The 6367-nt window shown below is 42.1% G+C and overlaps 1 long non-coding RNA gene across 1 annotated transcript; it reads right to left on the bottom strand.

Annotated features, from left to right (window-relative positions):
* Window positions 1–1015: 1015 nt before the first annotated feature.
* On the bottom strand, window positions 1016–2420 carry LOC115186785 (uncharacterized). Its single transcript, XR_003875908.1, has 2 exons — window positions 2216–2420; window positions 1016–1163 (listed from the first exon to the last, which is right to left on the bottom strand). It is a non-coding gene; the product is annotated as an uncharacterized LOC115186785 (long non-coding RNA).
* Window positions 2421–6367: the final 3947 nt, after the last annotated feature.

Here is a 6367-nt window from a genome sequence, read left to right as displayed (position 1 = left end):
CATCCAAATGGCTTTTCATTGCGGCTGATCAGACCACAAAAGGAAAAGTCACCAGAGGGGTCGAACGTCCTACCACCCTTTCAGAACCGTGTTTCTTACTATATTAGACAAATGAAGGCTAAGAACTTTATCTACATTTTGTATCTCAATTTCCCAGAACAATCCCTATGAGAGGAATTTCACGTGCTTAATTAAAACTCAGAAACCAAAACTTCAAAATGCCATGTGTGTATACCCCTTTAAGATATCCTGTCCCTAGGTATTTTTCCCAAAGATAGTTAAGCGCTCCTTTTTCCATAAAATAACCACTTGGTCAGCATTTCCTCATACTACACCGATTCAAAAACCCAAACGTTAACTACAAACAAAACCTAAAAATACTTTATAATTCCATTATACTCCCCCCAATCATTAGTTTTAAACTTAATTGAACATGCGCTACCCTTGGATACAATACTGTACTTCAAACCTATTAAACTCCCCTACTTTAACATACTACTTGACTAATTTAACCCAAGATTGCTTAAAACCTTAAACCCCTTCAGTTTGTCTGCAAACCGGCCCATTCTGTTTGCTAAGAATACCCTGCCATTATACACAACTGTGTTTAATGTGCACCGTCCCTGTAAAAATAAAATTAACTCCACCTGCAATTCACTTTACTAACTTAATATTTTTTCCATGCAATGTTCAAATCCCCACCAGTGAGAGTTCCTAAGGATACTCCGGCAATGATTATGAAAATAACAAACAGGGGAGCTGATATCCCCAGCCTCTCCCAGGGAGGGAGATAACCCGACCCTGGGCGTGGCGCCTTAGGTCGTGGAAACGGGAGCTGTGGTCCCATTTTCCCCAACTAAGGTTTCAGTGGTTGGAATCGAATTTTAGGGCGCGCAAATCGGCCCTGGTTTCAGTCAAAGTTCTGGAAGGGGTTGGGGCCGGAGTGCAGTGTGTAAGGTGGTGCCAAGGCGCACCTGATTTACCTTTGACCTGGACAGAGTGTGAAGTAACTTCCTTCACTTCGTACGGCCCAGTCCACCTGGGTTCCAGCCACTTTCTCTTGTGGACTTTGACCCTCACCCAGTCCCCAACTTTTACCTTCAGTGGTGGCGAATCTCCCGACAGCTCCCCCTCTTGGACCTTGCGGATCTGTGTGGAGAGAGCTGCAGAAAGTTCTGTCAGTTTTCTCACATAGTCAGACATTGCAATTTGTTGTACATCAAGGGCGGGCATATGACCTCCCTCCCTTGGTGGACCAGGCATGACTCTACCAGTCATTATCTCATGAGGAGAGAGATGGGTGCCTGCACCTGGAGAGGCTCTCATAGCCATCAACGCCAGGGGCAGGGCTTCCACCCAAGTCAACTTCGATCCTGCACATACCTTAGCTATTTTAGCCTTAAGGGATTGATTGGCGCGTTCCACGAGGCCCTGAGATTGGGGCCTGCACACCGACCCAAATTTGTGTACAATCCCGAATCTCTCCCACCAATTGCTTTATACTGTTCCTTTCCCCCAGCTCTATCCTGTATTTTTTGTTCCAAATATTCACTAAATTTGAGCTTGGTTGGTGGAGTAGTTGCCATCTTATTATCTGTATAAGTGTCTCTCTATCTTTGTATACTGAGCCCGTCGCTGGTAAAGACCAGCGATGTATTCACGGCGCGGACACCGACTTATCTCTGGTGTCCCACCCTCGTAAACAAAGTGTTATGTGGTTATATTTTATTTGTTCCCCACAACCCCAACAGCACGGCGGCCCTCAAATTGTTTAAATATCACCTTGGTATTGGAGGTCTCATGGAACGAACCCCCAAATCATGCAGTCATCAGGGTTATATAGTTACAATGAGTTATATTTACTTTAATTCCTCCACATGTACATGGGTGGTCTCATCTGGTTGCCATTCCAGTAGCCCTCCCAAGTTAACGGATATATTCAATCAATGACGTGCCACACAGGCTCACAGTCTACACGGGGAGTCACACAGACTTTGACCCACACAGGATCGCCACACAGGCTCACAGATCCACACAGGATCGCCACACAGGCTCTCTGTTCAGTCAAATATCTTTGTATTCAGCCTTAACATTTGTTAACACAATTTACATACAATTTAACAACAATTCATACTCACGCCCAGTACTACTGATCAAAATTTGGATAAAGACTATAATATAATATGCAGATTTTGTTTTAACAGGCTCTGCTTACCTTTTTTTAGTCGAGCTCGTTGATCAGTTTCCCGGGGCAAGTAGAATCGCCGATGGCTCCTGCGGACAGGTCACCCGTCCTCACGAGATTGTCCTGGACATGTCTCCTCTCACATCAACCATTTATGGACCGAATTCAGAAGTATGAAACCATCCTCTGCTACCAAGTTTTGTTGATGATCAGTTACTTGAGAAGGAGACCAAGTCAAGACACTGGACAGGGTGGATTCAATTATAGTAAGGCAGTTTTATTAAGAGACAAAGATATTTGGCAAAGCGTAAACGGACTCGTTCATTTAGCTCTTAGGGAACTAGCAGAAGAGAGCCCCAAAACATAGTGTGCATCTGTTTTATACAACATGATTGTAATGCTATGACGTAGGTTGAGTCTTGTAGATTCGTCCTCCTGACTGGTCGTTGAGTGGAGGGTTGATCCGGTCTCGGGTCGGTGTCGACTCCCCATTGGTCCATGAGTGTGTTCTCTGTTCCTCTAACCCAGCCCTCAGGGATGGGTTTGTGTGTGTGTGTACGTGTGTGTTTTGTGCTGAGTCATTGTCTGTGTGTCTCTGTAGTCACAAGATGTTATTGCGAGACTGGCCGCTGGCCCCTGTGATCAGGGCATTTCCTGTTTTATCAGTGCTGTGTAAGGTCTAAGTCGGCCATCTGTTTCTGGGTGTGCGTGTATAGCTGGTATCCGTTCAACACAGAATGTGTCTTTTGTATCAGCAGATAAGTGTTGCGCAATAGACCAGCTTATGCGATATATTTATTACAGCGGACAGAAATACTAGGAGAGAGGGGTACCCCTACACAGAACTGAACCGGATCAAAGATGGCGGACAGATATACTAGGATGGAAGCAAATGTAAGGGATTATAACGTCATAACGAATCATGCAGAAACATGTACAGTTTACAGGAATGTTAGTTAATATAGAGACAAACGATTATGCTTTTTTTAATCGTAAAGTTCATTTACGAAAATCGCGATTTAGCAAGCTAGCTGACTAGCTAACATTAACCAACTAGCTGACTAGCTAACATTAGCCAGCTAGCTGACTAGCTAACATTAACCAGCTAGCTGACTAGCTAACATTAACCAACTAACTGACTAGCTAACAATAGCCAGCTAGCTAACATTAACCAGCTAGCTGACTAGCTAACATTAACCAGCTAGCTGACTAGCTAACATTAGCCAGCTAGCTGACTAGCTTTATGGGTGTTGTGACATGAGTATGAAATTGTAATTCTGGTTGTTTTAGGGACTCCTGAAACAACCAGCAAACCAGGCTGTCGTTTTGTGAAACAGTGGATGTATAGAATCTAGCTAGCTGAAGAATTTACTGCAAATTGAATGTACAATTGTGTAAGCTTGCCTTGCTGATATTTGCCATGCAGATAGATGAAATAACGTAGCTAGCTATGTTCTTGCTTATTGTGCAGTGGATGATTATAATACCTGTATGCCTATGGATGTGTAGCTAGCTATCTAGCCGATCTGTGTATGGACCCAAACGTTTGGTATACATATTAGTTCAGAACCTATGAACCTCAGCTATCATAGCCAGTTGTATCAACTTCAAAACAGCCTGAATGACATTAATGAAGCCTATGGATTGAGTAGAATATAATGTAACTTTGTGCCAAGGATGCAAGTCGTATATACATGTAGTTATTACCATGCATGAGATCCCCACATTGTAGCCTGTACATTTAATATATTCACTGATCATGTACTATACCTTGGAAAATAAAGGTGCAGTTTAGGTATGAATGTCTTTGAGATTATTTTTCAGTCATATCCAATACCAGGAGTATCAAATTCCAGTCTTTGAATGACGCTGTGTCTGCATGTATGTATTACAATTATACACTTCAACAGTTTTACCAATCTTGGTCCTGGGACATCAATGGTTACATATTGTAACTAATATACTAGAAACAGGATTTAACTAGTTAATTCATATATACAGAAATATAATGATAAAAACAGAACACTACACTTCCTATGCATCATGTAAATACTCTAACACTGGTTCATCTCAACATCTAATGTCCTTCATCTGCATTGATCTGATAAACACAGGATAGGTGGAGTATTTCATCACATTACACTTCATTTCAACCAGTAGAGAATGTGAAACGCTTTATTGAAAAGCTCATTATCCAAGTGTTATAAATACAAGTTCAATCTGTCCTTCAATGCACATCTGTTGTGCATTATAAAAACAGAGGAAGAAAGAGGAGGTGGTGAGAGAGGTGTAAAAGACAGAAAGGGAAAGAGGTAAGCACATAGGAGCAGGGAAGGCAGCACATGATTAATGAATCACAGTGCTACATAAATATTCTCTCAGTTCATCACAATTACATAATAGTGTCTCTCGTCGGCCCAAAGGTTCTTAAAAGCAGGTGAGGTGGCGATGATGGGACTGGGGGTTGGCATCCTCTCACATCAAAACATATCTGCAGACGAGAGACAGGTGGAGAGAGAGAGCATGTTTAAACCTTGTGTTTTTATTTTTTATTCTAACATTGTTAGTCATCAATCAGGAGGTGAAATGCAAAACTGACCTGGGATCATTAACTGTGGGACGACTGCATCTCTATCTGTATTTCAATGTAAAGCATCTCTTTAATAATACTTCCTGTATAATATAAACTGACCTGGGATCATTAACTCTGGCACTATTGCATCTATATCTGTATTTCAATGTAAAGCATCTCTTTAATAATACTTCCTGTATAATATAAACTGACCTGGGATCATTAACTCTGGGACTACTGCATCTCTATCTGTATTTCAATGTAAAGCATCTCTTTAATAATACTTCCTGTATAATATAAACTGACCTTGGATCATTAACTCTGGGACTACTGCATCTCTATCTGTATTTCAATGTAAAGCATCTCTTTAATAATACTTCCTGTTGACCTGACCAAGTGACCTCTCACCTCTGATCATGCTGTGCCCTCTATGTAGCCAGTTCAGATGCAGGAGGGGTTCACCGACACAGCTGATATAACCTAGAGGATTTAGGGAGAAGAGGAGAGAGGGATAAAGTGAAGGAGAGAGACTGTTATTGAGAAAATAAGGTAGTTAAAGCGACAGTGTTCAACAGGAATCTGTGTGTGGCCTCACCTGGTGTCCACACCACACTAAGTGGCTGCAGAGTACTTTATGCTGAAAAACATGAACGGACACACAAGGACAAACAATATAGTGTAGTTATAGAAATAATGAAGTGTCTTACTACTCTTATTGCAATGTGAATGGCTCTTAAAAGAGCCTTTGGTTGTGCATAGTGTAGTCTATGGTGTTGCCAGGGAACAACACCCTCTTTGAAGAAGTAGGAGGTGAAGATCTCCTGCACACGGATTGCCTCTCTTGCTGCGTTGTTGGACCCCATCCTTGAAACATCCTGCAGAGCAGCAGACTCCTCCTCTGGCACTCGGCGGCGAGCTGCAGATCCCCTCCTGGTCCTTGGTCACCCAATCTTGCAGTGCCCTACACGGTAACTGTAGGCAATCGTTATGAAGGAATCTCCAGTTACAAGGTATCTGTAGGAATATGGAAGACAATGTAATTATTAGACTGTTACATCACCAGGTCATTGTGGATTACTAAAGTATAATATCCCTGATAACAAATCATGATAACATTGGATTGATAGATGCATGGGCACACATATGTACATGTGTAGCATGTGACAATAACAGGATCATATCAAGCATGGCATCACAAATGAATACATAAATACCACTTGAAGCTTGATAATGAGTTGATCATTTGAATCAGCTGTGCAGTGTGAAGGCAAAAACAACAATGTGCCCCTCTTTGAGTCCCCAGGACTGAGAACCAGGACTGAGAACCACTGCTCTTCATTGGGACCTCTTCATATGTAGACTGGCTTTCATAGAGCTCTTTATCTGAGGACAGAAAACCTCACAAGAAACAGACTTCATTATAGTCAAATTACACCACACTGAATATTATGTTACTATTATCTCCGTCCTCACTTCTAGGGACAGGAAGTACACAAAAGTACCTGCCCTATCCAGAATAGCCTCCTCTCTCACTGACAGTTGGGGCTGCTATCCTTTCACCCTCCTCCATGGCTGTTCTACATTTGGAGTTTGTTTTTTACAGTGATAAA

The sequence above is a fragment of the Salmo trutta genome, unplaced genomic scaffold (assembly GCF_901001165.1).
Source record: "Salmo trutta unplaced genomic scaffold, fSalTru1.1, whole genome shotgun sequence".
NCBI classification, from domain to species: Eukaryota; Metazoa; Chordata; class Actinopteri; order Salmoniformes; family Salmonidae; genus Salmo; species Salmo trutta.
Note: the sequence above shows the minus strand (reverse complement) of the source record. Positions and strands in the feature narration are given on the sequence as shown.